Source organism: Leopardus geoffroyi, chromosome B3, assembly GCF_018350155.1.
Source record: "Leopardus geoffroyi isolate Oge1 chromosome B3, O.geoffroyi_Oge1_pat1.0, whole genome shotgun sequence".
NCBI lineage: Eukaryota > Metazoa > Chordata > Mammalia > Carnivora > Felidae > Leopardus > Leopardus geoffroyi.
The window spans coordinates 65,659,076-65,683,209 of record NC_059337.1 but is presented as its reverse complement, the minus strand read 5'-3'; positions in this window follow the sequence as shown (position 1 = coordinate 65,683,209).

Genomic DNA, 24,134 nt, shown 5'->3' with positions numbered 1-24,134 from the left:
TTTAGCAGTTCTACCAACAACACTGTAAGCTTTGGAGAGGTAGAGAACTTAGCCCTCATAGCAACGAAAATAGTGGAATATTATGGTAAATATAGCATAGCATAGCATTGGCTATGTAGTGTAATACATAAATATAACAAGTGCTCACCAAATAGTCTACTTGTGGTTTTACTATTGACCACTATGTCTTGTCTTTCCGGATCAATCACCTGGATAAACTGACTTAACTAAAGTAAGATTAAAAATAAAAAAACCAAAATGAGCCTATGGAAAGGGATTATTGCTAGAGATAATTATTGCTAGAGATTATTGCTAGAGAGATCAACAACATAAATATAAATTGTATTCATTTTCTATAGTTGCTGTAACAAGTTACCAAATACTCAGTGGTTTAAAACAACATCAGTGATCTTATTCTGTAGGTCAGAAGCCTGAAAATGGGTCTTACAGGGCTAAAATCAAGGTATTGGCAGGGTTGTGTTACTTCTGGAGCCTCTAGGGGAACATCCCTTCTTTGTCTTTCTCTGCTTCTGTAGCCTTGCTCCGTTTCTGCATTCATTGGCTGGTGGCTCCTTTCCAACAATGGCATTTCTCTCACTTTTGTTTCCATTGTCACTTCTACTTCTCTGATTCCCTGCCTCCCTCTTATAAGGACCTTTTTGACTACCTTAGAGTCACCGAGATCATTTAGGACAATTTTACCAGTTAAGAGCCTTAACTTATATATGAAAGGTCTCCTTTGGGGTGCCTGGGTGGTTCAGTGAGTTAAACATGGCTCAGGTCATGATCTCACAGTTTGTGGGACTGAGCCCTACACTGGACTTTGTACTGACTACATAGAGACTGCTTGAAATTCTCTCTTTCCTTCTCTCTCCTAAAATAAATAAATAAACTTTAAAAAAGAGAAAAGTCCCTTTTGCCATGTAAGGTAACATATTCAGATTTTTAGAGATTAAAACATTGACATTGTCTACCATGTAAGTCAATATTTACTAAAAGAGTTTCACACTCTTTTTCTTAATAATATGAAATATGTATGTCTTTTCATTTTGCCAAATAAACTTAAAATCTAAGAAATTTGGATTAAGTATGTGTGGAGGATTCTACAATGAAATGTGTTTTGATGTTTCAACAGCAGATGTATCACCCAGGAACACTCTCCTTAGGAAACAGCAGGAATCTCCTGCCTACTCTCTCTTCTGGCTTGGAATTCATCTCTTTGCCAGCTGCCAACTTTAAACTGTAGTGAGCCTCTCAGTTTATGGTCCTTTCAAGCTAAAATCTGTTACACTGGTAGGGAAATCGTAATGTTTACATAAATCAATAATTGCAAAGTATATGATTCCATAAATTCATAGTCTACCCGAGTGTTATTAGCTGCAACATTTGCGTTTAGCATGCTTAGCCTATCAAACAACACATACAATTGAACTCATTTACATACCTACCTAGGTTTATAAAAATACAACTTTTGATTCAGGAATTTTTTTTAATTAGGAGAATTCTATATTCAAATAATTCAAACTGTGTTGTAAATACCCTGGGAGATTCTTTAGGTTTTCAACATGGTGACACTTTTGAGTGAGGCTGGAAAGCTCTTACTAGAAATTTACTCCCCTCTCCATCACAGATACGAATACAAGTTCTAATTAGAAACTGGAAGTGGACTCAAGGCTGACAGCTCCAGATGAATCTAGGTTCTAGATTTAGAAATTTTATTTTCTTTCCTAATTTTAGTGCCCATTTCTATGTTAGTTTTAAAAGTTAACCATACTACTGTATTCTCTATACACCATCTAAGGTTTGCATGAGAAGAGTCCTTCATTCACTTATCAAGTAATTTTTAAGCACCTGTCAACTTGGGCCTGTGTGAGAAACTGGAGATTCATGGTGATTGAGAGAGACGTGGTATTTGTTCCTGCTAAACCTATAGTCTACTGGTGGAGCAGTCATTAACAATCATACAAAAACATCAATATGAATACATTTAAGTGCTGCTGCAGGAAAGTACAGATAGAACATACAGGCAGTAGATTTAGCCTAGGTTAGGGGATTAAAAATGCCCTTAAGGAACTACTTTTAGGCTGAAGTGGGGGCAAGCACATTCTATTTGAGGATACACTCTTCAATTAGGCATTTTTTTCTACTACAGCTATACGATTAAACTTTTGACTTGGATCTTTTTTCCATTTTATTTTTTTGCAGAAATATAATTTTCAATGGCTGTAATGAAACAAAGACTGCTGCCACTCCCTGACTTCAAGAAAGTTCTGTAGCGTTCATTGTTTCTCCAGGGCCTTTGTTCCTCTTGGCCTTGGAAGTGCAGGTAGAGCTTGATGGGATATTTATATTTAGACAATTTATTGTAATTTGACAATTTGCCTTCATTATCTTCATTTATCTTTCTTGAATAAATTTAAGCTCAGTTTCATATGCTTGGTTTTCAAGTGAGGCTTAACTGCATCTCTCTTTTTAGCCAAATAACAGATTTTGTGGCAATGCATCCTGACATGGTGTGTCTGCACCGTTCCATTGGAAGATGCATTTCCAGGAGGAAGGGAGGAGAAGCAACCCAATCTATTTTCAGGCTTAAATGTGGCTTTGCTCCCTTTACTGGGATTATCTCGCTCAAGTTACTGATCAGAACTTGATAACCCTACTCCCGATGTTATGTATAAATTTCTCAGGACTATTTCAAGTAACCAAATGCATCTGCCCATAATCAAAATTGGTAAGCATTTCACTAGAAACTGCTGAGATGTGTGCTGCCATTGTATAAAGATTTAAATGGATAGACTCATGGTCAATTCTGATGTTGCCTATAAATCTCCAGAAAATGTTATTTTTGCTATACTTGGGTATATTTGTGACATGATGGAAGAGAAAGCTTCAGCCTTCATTGTGAAAGGGCATTCCCCTTCTCTTAATATTGGAAGATACTGTTATTGCCTTGACACACTCTAGAGCAATATCTAGTTCAATTTCGCAATCATTTGGAGAGGCATTATGCTTACTGCTTCAGAGCTCTGGCTGGAAAGTTAGCGAGCCTGGACCCGAATCGTGACCCTGCAGTTAACATTGGCAAAACTGCTCAGCCATTCTAAGGCTCTCTCTGTTTTCTCATGTGAGAAAAATGACTTACCTATGGGTTTGTTGTGGGAATTAATTAGGTAATGCATTGAATAGTGTCTGGTACATTGTAAAACACTCAATGCTGACAATTGTTTTTATTACTGAACTTTATACTGTATGCTAAATAGTGTTGTAGATACTAGTTGTCACAAATGGGGTGGTGATGGTGCTGGAGAAGTGACATATAATACCAAGCAGCGGCACTCATTGTATGGGGTTGGGGAGAGGTCTGGAAATGGCAAAATCTACCTGGGATGAGAAAGTGAGCAGAAGGAGGTGGAAATGCTTCTCACATCAAGTGACTTCTGAGAAAATTCTCCAGAATAAAAAGAATAAAAAAGTATTTTTCCTGTGAAACAGAAGGGGAAGAGTTTGGAGGCAGGAAGATTATTTTTAAAAAGGTGGAAATCACCTGGGTAACCAGGGAATGGGATGGAGCATAATGGACTTGTGCAATGAAGACAGAATAGGGAAGATGCAGCCAAGGTAAATTGGGGACAAAGTATATACATATACGGTGAAAACCTTGTTCAGCACTCAAATCCAACCACATGAAATATTGCTGAGAAGGGATTTGAGCTAGTTCAAGTAGTTCAGTGACAGCATATATCACAAGGGGTAAGTCTATATATTACCATTTGTCAGAGCCATCAAGCTATCAAAATAGTCTCATTCTTAGCTATGGTAGTTTGCATACATTATTCAGTGTACCAAGGTGCAATTTTTACATGTTTTCTGAGGGTCTTAGACCAGGCATATTCTCCAAAATGTGCAGCCTTCAAACTGAAAGTAATCTCAATATATGCTGCCAAAATCATGTGAAATACTATCCCATTTTGTCAGCCGTAACAAAACTGTGAGGAAGGTCAAATTTTTCTTCCATCTTCTCGTTCCTTATCAATTCATCCCAGTTTACATACTTATATTTAAAATATATCTTAAATCTTATCATTTCTCACCATGTCCATAGCTGTCACTCTAGTCAAAATCACTAGGAGATTTAGAATATATTTTGAGGGGGGCCTGGGTGGCGCAATCGGTTAAGCGTCCGACTTCAGCCAGGTCACGATCTCGCGGTCCGTGAGTTCGAGCCCCGCGTCAGGCTCTGGGCTGACGCTCAGAGCCTGGAGCCTGTTTCTGATTCTGTGTCTCCCTCTCTCTCTGCCCCTCCCCCGTTCATGCTCTGTCTCTCTCTCTCTCTGTCCCAAAAATAAATAAAACGTTGAAAAAAAATTTTTTTTTTTTTAGAATATATTTTGAACCTAATGAAAATGAATTGCAGCATTTGAAAATTTGTGGGATATAGTTAGGTCAGTGTTTATAAGAAAAATTAAGTAGTAAGTTCTTATATTAAAAAAAAGAAAGACTGGATGGTATTGGCATAAAAACAGACACATATATCAATGAAACAGAATAGAGTCCAGAAATAAACCCACATATATATGGTCAATTAACTTACTACAAAGGAGGCAAGATTAGACAATGGAGAAAGGAAAATCTCTCCAATAAATGGTATTGGGAAAACTGGACAGCTACATGAAAAGAGTAAAACTGGACCATACACAAAAACGAACTCAAAATGGATTAAAGACTTAAATGTAAGATCTGAAACCATAAAACTCTTAGAAGAAAACAGGTGATAACTTCCTCAACATTGGTCTTAGCAATATTTTTTAAAATTTATTTTATTAATGATTATTATTTTTTGATCTGACTCTAAATGTAAGGGTAACAAAAGCAAAAATAAACAAATGATACTACATCAAACTAAAAAGCTTGCACAGCGAATGAAACCTCAAAAACAAAACAAAACAAAACAAAAATGCAACATACTGAAAGGCAGAATACATCTGAAAGGGGCTAATATCTAAAATATACAGAGAACTCACTCAATAACAACAACAACAACAACAACAACAACAACAACAGTCCCCAAACAATCTGATTGAAAAATGGGGAGAGATCCTGAATGGACATTTCCTCAGAAGACACACAGATGGCTAACAGACACATAAAAATATGTTCAACATCACTAATCCTCAGGGAAATGCAAATCAAAATTACAGTGAGATGTCACATCATACCCGTTACAATGGCTGATAACAAAAATACAAGAAATAACAAGTGTTGGCGAGGAGGTAGAGACAAGGGAACCCTTGCACACTGTTGGTGGGAATGTAAATTGGAGCAGCCACTATGGAAAACAGTTTGGAGTTTCCTCAAAAAATTAAAAATAGAACTACCATATGATCCAACAATTCTACTCCTGAGTATCTATTCAAAGAAAGTGAAAGCACTAATTCAAAAAGATATATGCACCCTTATGTTCATTGCAGCATTATTTACAATAGCCAAGATAGGGAAACAACCTAAGTGTCCATCAAGAGATGAGTGGATCAAGATGTGTTATATGTACACAATGGAACACTACTCGGTCATAAAAAGGAAGGAATCTTGGCATTTATGATAACATGGATAGACCTTGAGGGTATAATGTTAAGTGAAATAAGTCAGAGAAAGACAAGTACTATATAATTTCACTTATAAGTGGAAACTAAAAAATAAAACAAGCAAGCAAACAAAACAAAACAAAACAAAACAAAACAAGACTCAGAATCATAGATACAGAGAAATGAGATGTGATTCCAGAGGAGTATAAGGTTGGGGAGGGAGGGAAAATGGATAAAGGTGATCAAGAGATATAAACTCCCAGCTATAAAATAAATCAATCAAGTGGATGTTATGTACAGCATGGGGAATACAGTCAATAATATTGTATTAACTATGTATTGTGAGAAATGATAACTAGACTCATTGGGGTAATCAGTTTCCAATGTATACAAATGTTCAATCACTATGCCATATACATGAAATGAATAGAATATTGTATGCGAATTATAACTCAATAAAAATAAGGAAGGTCTTCAATCAATGAGCTAAAATATTCACTTTAAAAACTGTAAAAAAAAAAATGGGTGCCTGGGTGGCTCAGTCAGTTAAGCGTCTGACTTTGGCTCAGGTCATGATCTCACGGTTCCTGAGTTTGAGCCCTGAGTCGGGCTCTGTTGACAGCTCAGAGCCTGGATCCTGCTTCGAACTCTGTGTCTTCATCTCTCTCACACGCACTCTGTCTCTCTCAAAAAAAAATAAACATTAAAAAAATTTTTTAAACTACAAAAAGAACGCAGGAAGAAGAAATAATATAGAAGCTAAAATCAGGTAAATAGAAAAACAAAAATAATAGAGATCATTGAAATAAAACCTATTTCTTTGGAAAGATCAATAGAATTGATAAATCTCTAGTGGATTGATCAGGATAAAAGAAAGACACAACTTGTCAAGATCAGGAATGAAAAAAGGGTGTTATTATAGATCCTTCAAACACAAGTATACTAAGAGTATATCAGGAGTAACTTTATGTCAATAAATTATACAACTTATGTGAAATGAGCAAATCCTCGAAAGATAGAAGCTACCAAAGCTCACTCAAGAATTACCTGAACAATCTTAGATCTATTTAAACAATTGGTTTGTAGTTAAAATCTCTTCACAAAGAAAATTCCAAACCCAAGCAGTTTCATTGGTAGAATCTGACTAACACTTAAAGATGAAATTGTACAAAAACTCCTCCGTAAAACAAAAAAAGGAAAAAGATTTTTCAATTATGAGTCTAGCATTACCCTGACAGCAAACCAGACAAAAACATTATGAGACAAGAAAACCAGAGATCAGAATTTAGCATGAACATAGACGAAAAAAAGATGTAATAAAATGTTAGCAAATCAAATCCAATAGTATAAAAAAAGGATGATTAATAATGCCCAAGTGAGGCTTATCCCAGGAATGCACGGTGACTTAATATTCAAAAATGAATAGGAGCTGGGTAGCTCAGTCAGTTAAGTGTTCGAGTTTGACTTAGGTCATGATCCCATGGTTTGTGAGTTCAAGCCCCACATTGGGCTCTCTGCAATCTGCACAGAGCCCACTTCAGATCCTCTGTCTTCTCTCTCACTGCCCCTTTGCCACTCATGCACAAACACACACACATTCTCTCTCTCTCAAAAACAAATAAACACTAAAACAGTGAATCAATGTAATTCACCATAATAACAGATGAAAAAAAAAAGGAACCCACATGATCATCTCCACAGATGTAGAGCATTTAACAAGATCCAAAATCCATTTTTTGATGAAGACTCTGAAGGCTATTAGGAAGTGGAGGGAATATTCTCCATCTGGTTAAAGGCAACTATGAGGAAAAAAATCCATGGCCATCTTTGTATTCAATGGTAAAATTCTTAATTCCTTCCTCCTAAAATAGGGAACAAAGCAAAGATGTCTTTTGTCAGCATTGTTATTCATTTTACTGGAATTCCTAGCCAGTGCTATAAGGAAGTGAAAAGAAATAAAATGCGTTTCAGATTGGAAAGAAAAAAATTAAATTGTCTATATTTACAGACCATATGATCATATACATAGAAAGTATGAAGGATCTACCGAAGTCTGAAGTTAACAGGGTTGCACGGTACAAGGTTAATGCACAAAAATCAATTTTGTGTGTGTATATTAACAACAAACAACTGAACGTCAAAAGTAAAGGAACAGCGCTATTCAAAATACCATCCTAATACTATTGAAAATATTAAATAATTGGGGATAAATTTAACAAAAGTGATGTAAGCCATGTATACTGAAAACTACACAATAAAAAGACCAAAACAAATGAAGAGAAATACCATGATTATAGGCCATTACCATTCTATTACCATTAGAAGATGCAATATTAAGATGTCGGTTCCCCTTGACTTGGTCAACAAACTTAGCTTGATTCCAATAAAATCACATTTTCCTATATAATGAAAGAATCTAGAATGGCCAAAAACAATTTTGAAAAAGGGGAGCAAAGTACAAGATTTACACTACCTGATTTCAAGTACTAATATCAAGACCCAGCATTCCAGATAGCCGTGGACTGGCATAAAGATAGAAATATAGATCAGTGGAACAGAATAGAAGCCCATAAATTGATTTTTCAAGCTGGGTGCCAAGACAATTTAATGGGGAAATGATTATCTTAACTACAGATGGTATTGGGACAACAGGGTATCCACGTCCTGAGAGAGACAGAGGCAGAGAGACAGAGAGAAAGAAAATATGTCATTACCTCAAACTATATTTGCAATTTAACCTGAAGTAGATCATAAACTTAACCAGAAGACCTAAATCTATAAAACAGTAAGTGTAAGAATGTGGAACAATTAGGGGTGCCTCGGTGGCTCAGTCAGTTGAGTGACCGACTTCGGCTCAGGTCATGATCTCACGGTTTGCGAGTTTGAGCCCCACATCGGGCTCTGTGCTGACGGCTCAGAGCCTGGAGCCTGCTTCAGATTCTGTGTCTCCCTCTCTCCCTGCCTCTTCCCCTCTCCTGCTCTGTCTCTCTCTGTCTCAGAAATAAATAAACATTAAAGACATTTTTTAAAAAAGAATGTGGAACAATTGGAATTCTCATATATTGATTGCTGGTGAGAATACAAAATAGCACAGCCACTTTCAAAAACAGTTTGACAGTTTCTCATAAAGTTAAACATATTCTTACCATATGATCCATAAATTCCATTCCTTGGTGATAACCCCAAAGGAATGACATTTATTTGTATATAAATACTTGTGTTTGAATGTTCATAACAACTTTATTTATAATAGCCCCAAACTAGAAACAACTCAAATGTCCATCAAGCAGTACATGGTATATTCATGAAATGGAATGCCATCCAGTAGTAATATTACTACTATCAGTAGTAATAAACTACTGATACACATAATAACATACATGACTCTACTATGCTAAATTAAAAAACAAAACAAAACAAAATATACCCCATAGAGAGCAGATGAGTGTTTGCCAAGGGCTTCAGGGATGGGTGTCTAAGGGGCAAAGGAAAGCTTTTTGGTGTCGTGGTAATGTTCTACATCGTGATTGTGGTAGTGATTATATGAATACATATAGTGGTCAAAACTCACTGAATTAAAACTTATCACTTAAAATTGGTATTAAAAAATTATTTTTCTAATGTTTATTTATTTTTGAGAGAGACAGTGAGGCAGAGCATGAGCGGGGGAGGAGCAGAGAGAGAAGGAGACACAGAATCTGAAGCAGGCTCCAGGCTCCCAGCTGTCAGCACAGAACCCGACGCAGTGTTCCAACCACAAACCGTGAGAACATGACCTGAGCTGAAGTCAGACGCCCAACCAATTGAGCCACCCAGGCATCCCTAAAATTGGTATTTTTTAAATGTTTATTTTTGAGAGAGAGCAAGCATGCTTGAGTCGGGGGAGAGGCAGAGGGTGAGAGGGACAGAGGATCTGAAGTGGGCTCTGTTCTGACAGGAGTGAGCCCAACGCGGGTCTCAAATTCATGAACCATGGGATCATGACCTGAGCCAAAGTCAGAGGTTCAACCGACTGAGCCACCCAGGCACCCCTTAAAATTGGTATTTTTTATTGCATGCAAATTATACTTGATAAAGCTGACAAAAATAATAAGAAAGAAAAAAAGCCAAAATAAAAAGTCAGTACAAGGACATATTCAAGAAGCTCACTCAGACTTGAATAAAGAAACTAAATTAGCTTAGGGAGAGTAACCTGGGAGTCAATGGCTGTATCTCTAGGTTACCATAAGCATGTTATTTTCTTTCTTTTCTTTTGTTTTATTTTCTTTCCTCTTTTCTTTTCTCTTTTCTTTTCTCTTTTCTTTTCTCTTTTCTTTTCCTTTCCTTTCCTTTCCTTTCCTTTCCTTTCCTTTCCTTTCCTTTCCTTTCCTTTCCTTTCCTTTCCTTCCCTTCCCTTCCCTTCCCTTCCCTTCCCTCCCTTTCCTTTCCTTTCCTTTCCTTTCCTTTCCTTTCCTTTCCTTTCCTTTCCTTTCCTTCCCTCCCTTTCCTTTCCTTTCCTTTCCTTTCCTTTCCTTTCCTTTCCTTTCCTTTCCTTTCCTAAGTTTATTTATTTATTTTGAGAGAGAGAGAGAGAGAGAGAGAGAGAGAGCGCACAAGTGGGGTAGGGGCAGAGAGAGATGGAGAGCAAGAATCCCAAGCAGTTCTACCCTGCAGTGCAGAGCCCAATTCAGTGCTCAGTCTCATGAACCATGAGATCATGACCTGAGCTGAAATTCAGGGTCAGACACTTAACAGACTGAGCCACCCAGGCGGCCCTACCATAAGCATGTTTGAAAATACCCACTATTGCTTTTCTTACGATCTTAGCACTTAGGACACCACACTGTTTCAACAACATTTGTTCAGTAAATGTTAGGTGATAGGTAGGAAAGTAAAGAATCCCAGAACTATTAGAGAAAGTACTTTCACTCTTGAGTGAAAATTCAAAAATGAAGGAGAGATTGTTGACATTTTGTTCTGTTCTTTTTTAGCTCTCATTCACCTGGCGCTTTCCTTTTCTGTGTAAGCAAATAAACCAATCAAAATGATTCCTCCCTGCTACCAGTTTAGTTTATATGAACAAACATTTAAATTAGTCAGTGTGGGTCAGCAAGACAAATCGGTGGGCTTCATCCTGATTCTGTCACAAGTTTTGTTAAATGCTCAGTCTTATCAGGCTTTCCCAGAGCCATAACTTAAGCATAGCTGACTCTATTGTTTTTGACAGCATAAAATGCGTACAAATTGAGAGTTCATGAAGAAATATGGACTCTGGAACCTGTTTTGTTATTGAGATTTTTTTACTAGTTACTTTTTGGGAAATATATATCTTTTTGTTATGTGGTACAAATCAAATGAGGTATCAGCAAAGGTGTCTTAAAAGATTCTAAAAACTTCTTTTTTATCTACTAAATTCATAAAGTTGCATTCTTATTATTTTTCGTAATCTGACAAGTTTCTTTTCTAGACTAAGGCTTGCGTTTTCAGAATGTCATATTACAATATTAAGTTTAAGATTATTTTTGTCAATTGAAATTAAAGAATAGAAGGTTAAAGTATTTACTTATTATTAAATGGTGACTTTTTACACAGATAAGTATTTATTATACAAAATTTGAATAAAATTCATATGCTCTACCAGTAGGCATGTGTGGTACACATTTGCTACTCTTGTTTGCCCAGAAGTGATTCCCTATTCTTCTGGTAATAGCACCCTCATTCACTTTGGGCAACTACATCTCTTTCCTGTGTGCATTCTTCATATCATTTAAGGCTCCCTGCCCTTTACTAGCCAAGATGCACATGATTGGAAGTAGGCTAGTCTGATTTTTTTTTCAGGGAATTGTGAGTTTTGAGGAAGGATAATATGTGGGGCTGAGTTACTTCTAGAATGGACTTTTCTTCCAGACAAGACTATCAGTCCCAGTTACTGAGAACCCTGAAGCCATTCTGGTTTCTATTCTTCCAGAGGAAAATGTCTTCATTTTCTTCTGTAGACCTGTAAACTATTCTATATATCCTTATATTACATTCCTCCTTTTTGCTTATGTCACCAGGGTCATTGAATCAGTTAATTTACCAGGTCGTTGCTTGCAACTGAAGAACCCCAAGCATTAAAATCCCATGATTATCCTGAGTGACCTCTTGTCTAAATGAAAGGTGATTCAATATATTGCTTGTCAGACTCATGACCTCTACAACTCCAAGGACCTTTGTCTCTACTCCACCTCGGCAATCTATTTCCATTGGTACACCTGGATCTTAGCATTACCAGTATTTCCTCTTACTCCACAATTATTACTTCATGGTTTTTCTCTGCTTTCAGTTTACTTGTTTCGCTACTTCTATAGTCTCCTCTTTTAGGATGTGGAGTTTTCCATAATTCTCTGTTTTAAGAATGACACCCCACTCAGCCAGGACACATGCCTATTATCACCAAGTCCAGATCAATTCTGTTTTAGAATCTCTAGTCTTCTGTTGATAGAGGGTCAGCGAGGGAATCAGGGGGACCTAGCTAGTCTCTACAATCTTCCATCTAGATTTTTATGTCTTAAGCCTCACCATGTGCTACCTTCAGAGGTACTTAGAGCCTCAAATTCCCAAGCCTTTCAAAGGCCTATACTAAGAATTGACTTTTTTCTGGTTCTCCTCCTTTCAACCATCCTTGACTTGTAGATTTAGGCTTCCAAGCCAGCTAGGGCAGTTACCACTATTTAGTCTTCAATATTTTACCATCTCTACTGTCATATTTCCTCCCTTTTTCATTTTTAAATTCACATTTTAAAAATATTTTCCTGCAATTTTAGTGGAATTTCAAAAGGAAGGAGAGATAAATAAGTATATAACTTGCCATATTTAACAAATCTGTTATCCCTTTATAGACTTTCCAAGCTAGAAAACATCTTGGTGCACCTAGACCAAGTTAGCACCTACAGTTCCCTTCTTTTGTGCTTCCATCTATAAAATGAATATACTATCTGCAACGTTTACTACATAGGATTACTTAAATGTTAAAAAGGCGAAGTGCTTAAAGTATTGTGCAAAAATAAAATATTTTTATAAACTTCATGCAAATAAAGTCTTACACAATTATGAAATATTATTTTAGTTATTATTTATCATTTCATCCCTAAATTGTTACTGAGCATCTGATAGTAACATATACAACAGTTTATAGATATTCAGCTCCTACCATCTGCTAGATACTGTGCTAAAGCCAGGAGTCTGAAGATAAGGAATAAAAAAATGGCCTCTAGGCTCAGATATATCACACTGAGGTAAAGAAATAAGCACATACCATTCTTTACATTTGCTATAATATTTATTATATTTTAATAGTTTATGATATATAATATATAACTCTACATTATATTGTCATTTAGTATAGATAACAATAGTATCATAATATGTTACATACATTCTAATAGACTTATAATTCAGACAAGAGTAATATGCATGAAAGAAAAAGAAAGTGTCTAGAGTCAAAGAGAGGGTCTCAGAAAGCTGGTCATATTTGATCTATGTCTTGGATGAATAAAAAACTATGCATAGCTGGAAAACTTACATAGCTACTGTATTACTCAGGGTTCCAGAACAAATAGGCTTATGTGTATGTGTGTGTGTGTGTGTGTGTGTGTGTGTGTGTATATATATATATATATATATATATATAATGCTTATTATGTATATATGCTTATTATGTATATACGTTTGTATATATACATATATATTATATATACATTATATATATTATATATATATATATAATATATATATATATACACACACACACACACACACATTTATTAGGAAACATTAACTTACATGATTATAGAGGCTTAGAAGTTCCACAATCTGCCATCTGCAAGCTGAAGGCCCAAGAAATCTGGTGGTGTAGTTCTAGTCCAAACCTAAAGATCTGAGAACCAGGGAAGCCAAGGGTATGAATCTGAGTCTGAAGGGCTGTGAACCAGGAATTTGGATGTTTGAAGGCAAAAGAAGATAGATGCCCCAGTTTTGAGCAGAGAGAGCAAATTAGTTCTTTCTCCACTTTTTTGTTCTATTTGAGCTCTCAACAGATTGGATGATGGTCGTTCACATTGGCAATCTTCACTCTATTGATTCAAATGCTAACCTCTTCCAGAAACAGCTTCACAGACACTCCCAGAAATAATGCTTTACCAGCTCTCTGGACATCCCTTAGCTCAGTCAAGTTTATATATAAAAGGAATCATCCTAGCTACATTGTAGAGTATGTGAGAAAGGTGGCAGGGAGTGAGGATCCAAAAAATGAGTGTAAGAGCCCACACTGTGAAGTGTTTATATGTCTGTGACAGATAAGAGGCAATCTTCTTTTATAAAATCCTCTAAGAATTTGAGATTTGTTTCACATTTAATGACATTTGAAATTTGCTTCTTAAATGTAACATGAGAATTATCTAAAGTTGTTCTGAGTTCAACATTTGTTCTATCTTTAGTGGACAGTTGATCCTTGGCCTCGTTTAGCACAAAGAGCAAGGAGAAAAAGAAACCTCTGCAATACCAAAATATAGCTTATAAATTATTACATAGAAAAAAAGTCAATATTCCCTTCGTTACTCTGTTGACGGCTTTAATACTTAATCTGTTACCTTCAATGTGAATTATGATTGCCACTATCTTCTGACGCTTCCTAATGTTCCACATTCCCATTGCTTGAGGAAATCCAGAGACTGACAAAGACCCACACAAGGACCTGATGGTTAGAACACGATTAGAATGACAAATATGGAATTAAACAGATACTTCTTGGTCATAATCAAAATAATATCGAGAGTGTTATGAAATGCATTAGTCTTTGGGCTGTAGTCTTTTCAAGATACACTAAATGAATTCTTAGGTGTTTACCAGCTGTAACATGCTAGAATGTAATATGTATTATATTATTTAAAATCTGCAGATAGTTTGTGAGATCAAGCCCTATGTAGGGCTCTGTGCTATCAGCACAGGCTCTGTGCTGCCTAGGATTCTCTCTCTCTCTCTCTCTCTCTCTCTGCACCCCCCCCAAATAAATAAATAAACATTTAAAAAATCTGAAGATAATTACTGAATGGGAGAAGATATTTGCAAATTATATATCCAAAAAAGATTAATATTCAAAATATATAAAAAACTTATACAATTCAATAGCAACAATAAAAAAATCCTATTAAAAAGTAGGCAGAGGACCTGAATAGACATCTTTCCAAAGAAGACATACCGATGGCCAAGTGACATATGAAAAGATGCTCAACTCCACTCATCATCAGGGAAAGGAAAATCAAAATCACAATGAGATATCACCTCACACCTGTCAGAAAGGCCAGTATCAAAAAGACAAGAAATATGAAGTGTGGCGAGGATGTGGAGAAAAAGGAACCCTCATGCACTGTTAGGAATGTAAATTGATGCAGCCACTGTGGAAAACAGTATGGGGATTTCTCACAAAATTGAAAATAGAAATACCGTATGATCCAATAATTCTATTACTGGATATTTACCCAAAGAAAACAAAAATACTAATTCGGAAGGATATATGCACCCCTATGTTTATTGCAGCATTATTTACAATAGCCAAAATATGGAAGCAAACAAGTATCCATTGACACATGAATGGATAAAGAAGATATGATATACATATATATATGGAATTATATTCATATATTATATATATAATTCCACATGTATCTCGTATCTTATTTATGTGCATATATATAAGCATATAATGTATGCATATATACAATATATATAATATTAAATATTATATAATAGAATACATATTCTATTATAAAATTATATAACAGAATACTACACGGCCATAATAAAGGATGGGATTTTTGCCATTTGTGACGATATGGATGGACCTAGAGGGTATTATCCTAAGTGAAATAAATCAGAGAAAGACAAATAGCACATGATTTCACTTACATGTGGAAACTAAAAAAACAAAACAAATAAATAAACAAGAGCAGAAACAGATCCATAAATATAGAGAACAAACTGATGATTGCCAGAGAGGAGGAGGATGAAGGGAGAGACAAAATGGGTGAAGGGGAGCGGGAGGTACAGGCTTCCAGTTATGGAAGAATAAGTCACAGGGGTAAAAGGTATACCATAGGGAATACCTTTTACAAATGGTATTATAATACTGTTTTCTGGTGACAGATGGTAGCTACACTTGTGAGCACAGCATAATGTACTGAGTTGTTGAATCACTGTATTGTACACCTGAAACCAATGTAACATTGTGTGTCGACTATAGTTCAATTTTTAAAAATCTGCAGATAACTAACAGGTGAATAATTTAATTCCACCAAAATTGAATTATGTCTAGAGACCAGTGTTCCTAACATAATACATTCATATTTTCATAAGGAGAGATTTGAGTAAAGAATAAGACATTTCACCAGTGTACCCTGAGAAGACACAACACATAAAATGTTAATAATAAATATTTATCTACCATAAATTTAATGGTTTACCCTGGAGATTTTTAATTAGCTATAGTAGTTCATTGGTTAGAATGCCATTTCTTCTAAAGTGCATTAGGACCTTGTGATTATAATGGCTTCTATCATATTAGGTCACTTCCTCTGAGGCCCTGTAAAGAGCCAGATGTTCTCCTTTTCACCAAGATGACTCTTGTGTGTAAATTCTCTGGAACCGATATACAGCCATCAACATAAAATGCTATTATCTGGATTTCCTCACTAGTCTATGACAAATATAAACCATTTGGAAATGCTGTTACAACATCACATTTCAGGAGCATGTTACATGCCAAATTAAAAGGATAATCTTTTGCTCCACCATAAAAGTAGACCACACTTGATTTCCCTAGAATTTGATAGCTATTGTTTACATGGCAATTTATTCTACACCTATATATCAAGTATTTTTCCTACCGGGCAAGATATGGTGATACTGACAAATAGTATATTTGATATTCTATTTTGAAATCACAAAAAAGATGCATTTTGGAATATTTTGATGTATGGATTATGATTTATACTCAAATCCCAGAAGACAAATGAAATAATTAAATATACCCATTCTATGTAATTGATACTATATAGGACTTAATCATTTCATATCAAAACTATATTTTAGTAATAGTCTTAAGCAATACACATATTACAGATATTATTCCTCACACAGCATCTAAATTCTCATAATAAGACTCTGTTCTGGCAATTTCTATTATCAAAAGAATCAGGATGCTGGGGTGGAGGGGAATGGTCATTCTTTACAATAAATGATAAAAGATATTGTGGTATTTTTAATCCAAATATAAACATCTACTTTTAAAAAAATTGGGAGCTTGAACTCAATGATACCACAAATTTGTATTCCAGAAGACTGAGAGAGACAATGGATTACTTCTGTTTCCAGAGCATGGAAGATAATCAACACTTATTGATATGGAGATCTGACTAATAATCTGTACAGCAGTGAGCTGATATGACATTAAAACCATGGAAGGCTAAACTTGTTTAAGATTTAATGTGAGGCATAGCTGGCCTAAGAAGGATTTTTACCACAAAATCTTACATAGTAAACTTGTTCCCAGAGTGTTCTGAACACTAATAGCAACAACAAAAATTCCTAATTTGGAAGAAACATAATCTTAATCCACACACTTTACCAAAAATGCAAATATTAAATCAGAAATCAGAAAGACAGTTGATAAACCAATCCTCCTCTCCTATTTGGCTTTCCCACCTACTTCAGTAAACTAGATGAGGAATTTATAGTTGAGCCTGCAGGGAGAATAAATGACTTGCTTAAATAAGACAGAATGGTTTGTGGCAAAGAACATGGCTGGCTGGATTCAAATCCTAGCTTCATCATTGGCTAGCTATGCAACTTTGAATCAATCCCTTAACCTTTTTGTGCCTCAGGTGGCTCCTCTGAAAAATGGGAATAATATTAGCACCTGCTCATAACACTGTTTTGTTGTTTAAGTTTGCTAATGTGTGTAATGCATTTAGCACAGTGCTCAGTAGGTGTTAGTTATTCTAAATTCTAGCTTTGCAATAAATTAGTGGTGTGCCCTTGACACTTTTGTGACATATCATGATTTGTACTTCACAGTTATTTATTGTCTGTAGTCTAGTTTCTCCACTGGACATAACAATGCAGGATTTCAGGAAATAAATCTGTTTTAATAATGATGATTAAATAGTTATTAATCAATTAATACATTAATTAATAATTAATATGCGGCATCTGGCATCTCTTAGGTGCTAAGAATGTTTTTTCTTATAACAGAGTGTGGGAATTATTATAATTACAGTTCCTGATAGGGTTGTTAAGAGGATTAGATGAGAGAATGAAAGTAAAGCACTTAGCATCATGTTGTGAACTGAAAACAGCAAGTACTTAAATGTTTGTGTTTGTTATTGTTGCTATCACCATAAGACTAAAACCTAGACAGTGGGAGAATTGCAACTGAACTAAGGTTTCCTAGCTCCCCACTGAGTACCTTGTCAAGGATACTCATATATACATACATATATATTGCATATATATATATATATATATATATATATATATATATATATATGCATACATGAGTCAGAAAAACTCATTCTTAATATTAGGAAGTCTATGTCACTAGGCTCTTCTGCAATTGAAGAGTTACCTGGCAACAAAGTGTGAGGAAGAGATTGTAAACTAAGAGAGGAGGGCTAATCAAATCCTTCCCAGGTGGGCTTTGCTTGATCTGGTTAGCATTATAATAACAACACAAACAAATTGACTAGGTGACCAACGTTTTAAGTAAGGAGATTTTACAAAAGAGGTCTGAATTTTTTTAATAATTAGGAGGTAGGCACTCAAGGCTGGAACCCCCACCTGATACGGATGCAATAGGAGCTCAGAGGTAAGCTCCCACTTTCTATGGGACACTTGTCCTTCAATTTACATATAGCCCCTAGAGGCACTGGAGTTTGGAATCCTGATTGGGGATTAATGTGATTTAGGGCATCTGGATGTCTTTGTAGTAATCATTTTGACCTACGTAAGCAATACCTTCTTTTTTCTTGCAGAAAAGACTTATTTCTAGAAATAGTTACCTTTTTCATCATTCCTCACCTTGCTCATGTTTTATACAGCATCTGATAGCGAGTGTCAAGAGAAATTTTAAATTATAGTTCATTTACTCTGGTTAAACATAAGGAAGGAAAAGCAATTACCAGAATAAAATGATGGAATTAAAGATTCTTCGTGCAACCTAGTTAGGTATTTAGTGTTTGATGAGTGCTGGAAAAGATAAATACATTTTTCAAGGAGGACTGTATCAATCTGCAATCATGAATGAAAGACTCTGAACATGATTTAGATATCAAACATATGGTTTGCAAACAAAATCAATCTTTCTCTAGGCGGTAAGAGTTAGTTGACAATATACCGTACCTCTTTTTTGTTTCTAAATTGGAAAATGCTTTTTTAGTGGTGAATAAATTTCCTGTACCGACAACAGATTTTTTTTTTTTTTTTTTTTTGCTAAGGAATATGCTGCAAGATAGATTGTGCTTTAGAAGAGACCATGCAGATGGTCTATAGAAAATCTTACAAATATAATCCCATACAAACAGATAAATGCATTCTTCACATGAGGATAAGATGTTAATTAGTTTAGTTTAATTACAGATTTGCTACATGCTAGAAGTGTAAATTTAATGGATTGGTGATTCAATTTGATAGATTATAAAAAATAAGAGCATGTTACTGGCTGTTTTGCTGACTAACTTAACATGGATGTCCCGTGCATCTGTTATTCTACTCTGCTTAAAAATTTGCCTCATTCATAAAGGGGTATATCTAATGATCAAACATATCAAACTCATGCTAACATACACTATGTACATCAATCTTTCTCTAAAACTAATCATATAGCCATTTCACAATTCACCCATAAGAAGTAGTTTAAAAGCAAGAGAGGGTTTTCTCTGCAACAATATGAAACTCAGGAATGTTGCTGTAATTTTGTCCTCAAAAAAAAGGAAGGGATATGATTTTAGGAGTGGATTGTAGTTGTTCTGCATTTCAGATGCAGGCAGAAAAACAGGGAAGAGATACTCATCACTTTAGGAAGAGACTGAAAAGGAAACTTCTGAATCAAGAACATCTTAAGGTATTGAAATGTGTTACTTAGGACACTGTAGAAACTCTAAGATTATGAAAGATACTAGTGTGGAGATTAGAGCAGACTAGATTTAGGGTTATATTTCAAAGTGATTATAGCTCAAAAGTTCTGTCTACCCTACTGAGTTTTCATGGTTGAAATTCACACTAATCAATGCTGACTTCCTCCTGGTCTACTTACTTCTCTCCGATTCTAACAAGCATGCCTAACAATTCCACATCAACAAAGATTTCACCAATTATAAAAACAAATAGAAAAGTGAGCAAGTTCAGTGCTGATAAGTTATTTGTGTTACTTTATTTAGTCAAGTCCCATTTTCATGGCTAGTCACTCATAATTTTATGAAAGTCTGTTATTGAATTATTTTATGAAAGAAAACTAAAAACTTATGATTGAAAGAAATAACATTACCTTAGATAGACATGAGTACATTTTTCATCTGTATTAACTGAGAAAGTTATCAGCTGTATTAATTATTCACCTGTATTAACACAAGAGAAAAGTGGATCAAAACTATTTCTGAAAGCAAAAGCTAAGAAAACCTGATGACCTTACTTCAGTTTTTATGAAAGCTTTTACCAGTGTGTGTCCTTGAATTATAAAAGAGATTTATGTTTATTATTGGTGACTGTGAATGGGAAGGACTTATTTTAGTTAAGTTTAAATTATTTGCCATTGAAGCATTTTATATTTGTCAAAACATCACATGAATAGAAGAACCCAACCCTATTGCCCTACATTCTTCTTTTGCTTGATGTAGATCAATTTTATAAGATTACTTAATTTTATTAGCCTGCTGATAAGCAATAACTGGGTTCCCCTCTTGTCACTTGTGAAACTTCATTCATACCCTGTTAAAATATCATTAAATTTTTTTCTAAACATCACTGATGTTTTACATGTGGAGGTATATATATATATACACACACATATATATACATACATATGTATATACACGTGTGTACATATATACATATAAATACGTATATATATGTATATACACGTGTGTGTGTGTGTGTGTGTATATATATATAATATATATACATATATATATATATTATATATATATGTATTTGAGTGGGGGGAAGGGGCAGAGGGAGAGAGAGAATCTTTAGCAGGCTTCACGCTCAGCACAGAGCCTGACACAGGGCTTGGTCCCACAACCCTGGGATCATGACCTGAGCTGAAATCAAGATTGGACACTCAGCCAACTGAGCCACCAAGGTGCCCCATGTGCAGATATATTTTGAAAAGATTTATGGATGTCCCTGTTATTTAAACAGTAATTTTAAATTTTTCTTTCAATACATAAATCTAAGGAGGTTGTGTCTTTAGTTTTCGTTTATGACAGAAAATATCTGATATTTCCAATGATTAAAAAGCTAATAATAATAAAAAAAATTAAGTAAACATACTCACAAAATCCACCCTTCTTGCATTTAACAGAAGTACATAGCAAACTTACAAGTTAGAATGATATATTTTAAAATATTTTTTCATAAATATTCTAGGATGTATACCAGTGGTCTAGCAAAATAAATATTATCTATAGAGTAGGGGGGATTCATAAAATCTTTTAGAGATCAACTAAAATCCAATGTGAAAGCATATGAGAATAGTGCCTTTTCTACTCAAAGCCTGAAGGAAATGAGGCAGATATAAATATGAACTACTAGGCATAAAAGGATTTTGTTAAGGAAGACAAACATGGGTGCCAGATGCTGAACTTACATTATTCATTTCCTCATCACAACAATCTGATATAGGAGGTATTATGTTGCAAATTTTTTAAAATTGACGGATATTGACATACAACATTGTATTAGTTTCAGGTGTACAACATAATGATTCGACATTTGTAAACACAGCAAAAGGATCACCACAATAAGTCCAGTCACCATCCATCATCATAACAAAATTACAAAATATTTTTTTCTTGTGATGAGAACTTTCAAGACCTGTTCTCCCAGCAAATATGCACTACAATATCATTAGCTGTAGTTACGTGCTGCACGCCATATCCCTATGACTTATTCATTTCACTAGTGGAGGTTTGTACCTCCTGACCCCCTTCACCCATTTCTCCTACCCCAGCCATCTCCCTGCTGGCTACCAACTGTGTTCTCTGTATCCATGAGTTTTGTTTTGTTATGTTTGTTTGTTTGGCTTCTCAGATTCCACATATAGGTGAGATTATATAATACTTGTCTTTCTCTGAGTTATTTCACTTAGCACAAAACCCTCAAATCCATCCATGTTGTCACAAATCTAAGATTTCATTATTTTTCGTGTCTGAGTAGTATTCCATTGTAAATATATACACCACATCATGTTTATCCATTTATCTATTAATTGACACTTAGGTTGTTTCTGTATCTTGGCTATTGTAAATAATGCTACAATGAACATAGAGATGCATATATCTTTTCAAATTAGTGTTTTTATTTTCTTCAGATAAATACCCAGTAGTATGATTACTGGATCACATGGTAGTTCTATTTTTAATTTTTTTGAAGAACCTCTGTATTATATTCCACTGTGGCTGCACCAATTTACATTCCACCAACAGTGCATGAGGGTTCCTTTTTCTCCACATCCTCATCAACACTTGTTATTTCCTGTCTTTTTGATACTAGCCATTCTGACAGGTGTGAGGTGATACCTCATTGTGGTTAACTTTCCTTTTCCTGATAATTAGTGATGTTGAGCATCTTTTCATGTGCCTATTGGCCATTCTGGAAAAATGTCTATTCAGATCTTCTGCCAGTTTTTTAATCACATTGCTTTTTTCCTTGTTATTGAGTTGTATGAGTTCTTTACATATGTTGGACATTAACCCCTTATTGGATATATGATTTGCAAATATTTTCTCCCATTTGGCAGGTTGCCTTTTCATTTTTTATTTTTTTAAAGTAATTAATTATTAAAATTTTTAATTCCAGTATAGTTAACATACAGTGTTACATTAGTTTCGGTTTAGAAAGTCTCCTCATTTCCTACACTTATTGCTTATATTCAGATATTTTGGAATTGGTCTAGTGAAAAAGCTTGTACAGCGACATAATTTACTAGTATTCATTTATGCATGTAGTTCCTGTGTTGTTTCTCTCCCTTAGCAAATTCTCTCACCCTTACCATCAAAAAGGAGATAGGCTAGTCTCTTAGTTTCCTCAGCTAGAGGATTTCTATACAGGCCCAGGATGAAAGAGGTTTCTGGGTCTCTTGAAGTCTCTGGAAGCCAAATGAGCCTGGGAAACAAAAGGCTGACTGTAGGAACCAGCTGAGAGATCACACGTTAGACCAGTTCCTGCCTTTAGCTCTGAAAAAAGGCTTTTATACCCTTCACTCCACTGTCTTGAATTCAGAAAAACCACACTTCTTTCCATATACCCAGGCACCATTTTGGATGTATTTACTGAGAAGGAAAGTAAAAAGAGGGACAGAGTATGAATTATTTTTTTTATCACTCCCATAACAAGTTACCATAAATTTAGCAATTTAAAACAACACAAATGTATTATCTCATGGCTCTAAAGTGAAAGATCTGACACAAAGCTCACTGGACTTAAGCTAGTGTCGTCAGAGGTATGTTCCTTTTCTGGAGGCTCTAGGGGGTACCCATTTTCTTGCTCATTCAAGTTACAAGCAAAATTCAGTGTTTTGCATTTGTAGGACTGAGGTCTCCATTTCCTTTCTGGCTATAAGCTGAGAGTTGTTCCAAGATTCTAGATGCTGACAACATTCCTTGGCTTGTGGGCCCTTCCTCCATCTCCAAAACTTCAACGGCTGGTTGAGTCTGTCATGTTTTAAATCTTTCTTCCCTCTTTTTTCATCATATCTCTTCCTCTTCTTACTTACTTACAAGGGCCTACTTTTAAGGGCCTATATTATTACCTTTGACTCATCTGGATATTAGAGTTTAATCTTCCTTCCTCAAGATCTGTAACCCTGATTTTGTCCTTTTACCATATAACATAACATAGTTACGGGCTCCGAAAATTAGGGCATGGACAACTTTGAGAACTATTATTCTGCCTATGACCAGGGTATTTACCTTAACATAGCTTAAATTATTGCACAGGAGTATGGTTATTATATTCTAGTAAGTTGCTTTTTCCTTATGTTGGAGGAGGGTGGTGATGAGGAAAATTAATGATCTCTGACAAATACAAAATGATAAAGTCCACTTTCTCTGTGTATTTGAATGCACATCTAAATTGTTATTCCATTACTTAAAACACAGAAATAGTTTTAAACAGATTTTTCTTGCAGACTATGGGCCTCCTAAATCTATGCTCTATTTACTACTGCTGAAAAAAAATTCTAATTGAAAAGGGTATGTTGACTTTAAAAATAAGTACATAATAGAAATGATTACTTTTCATAGTACCATATATATAGGCATT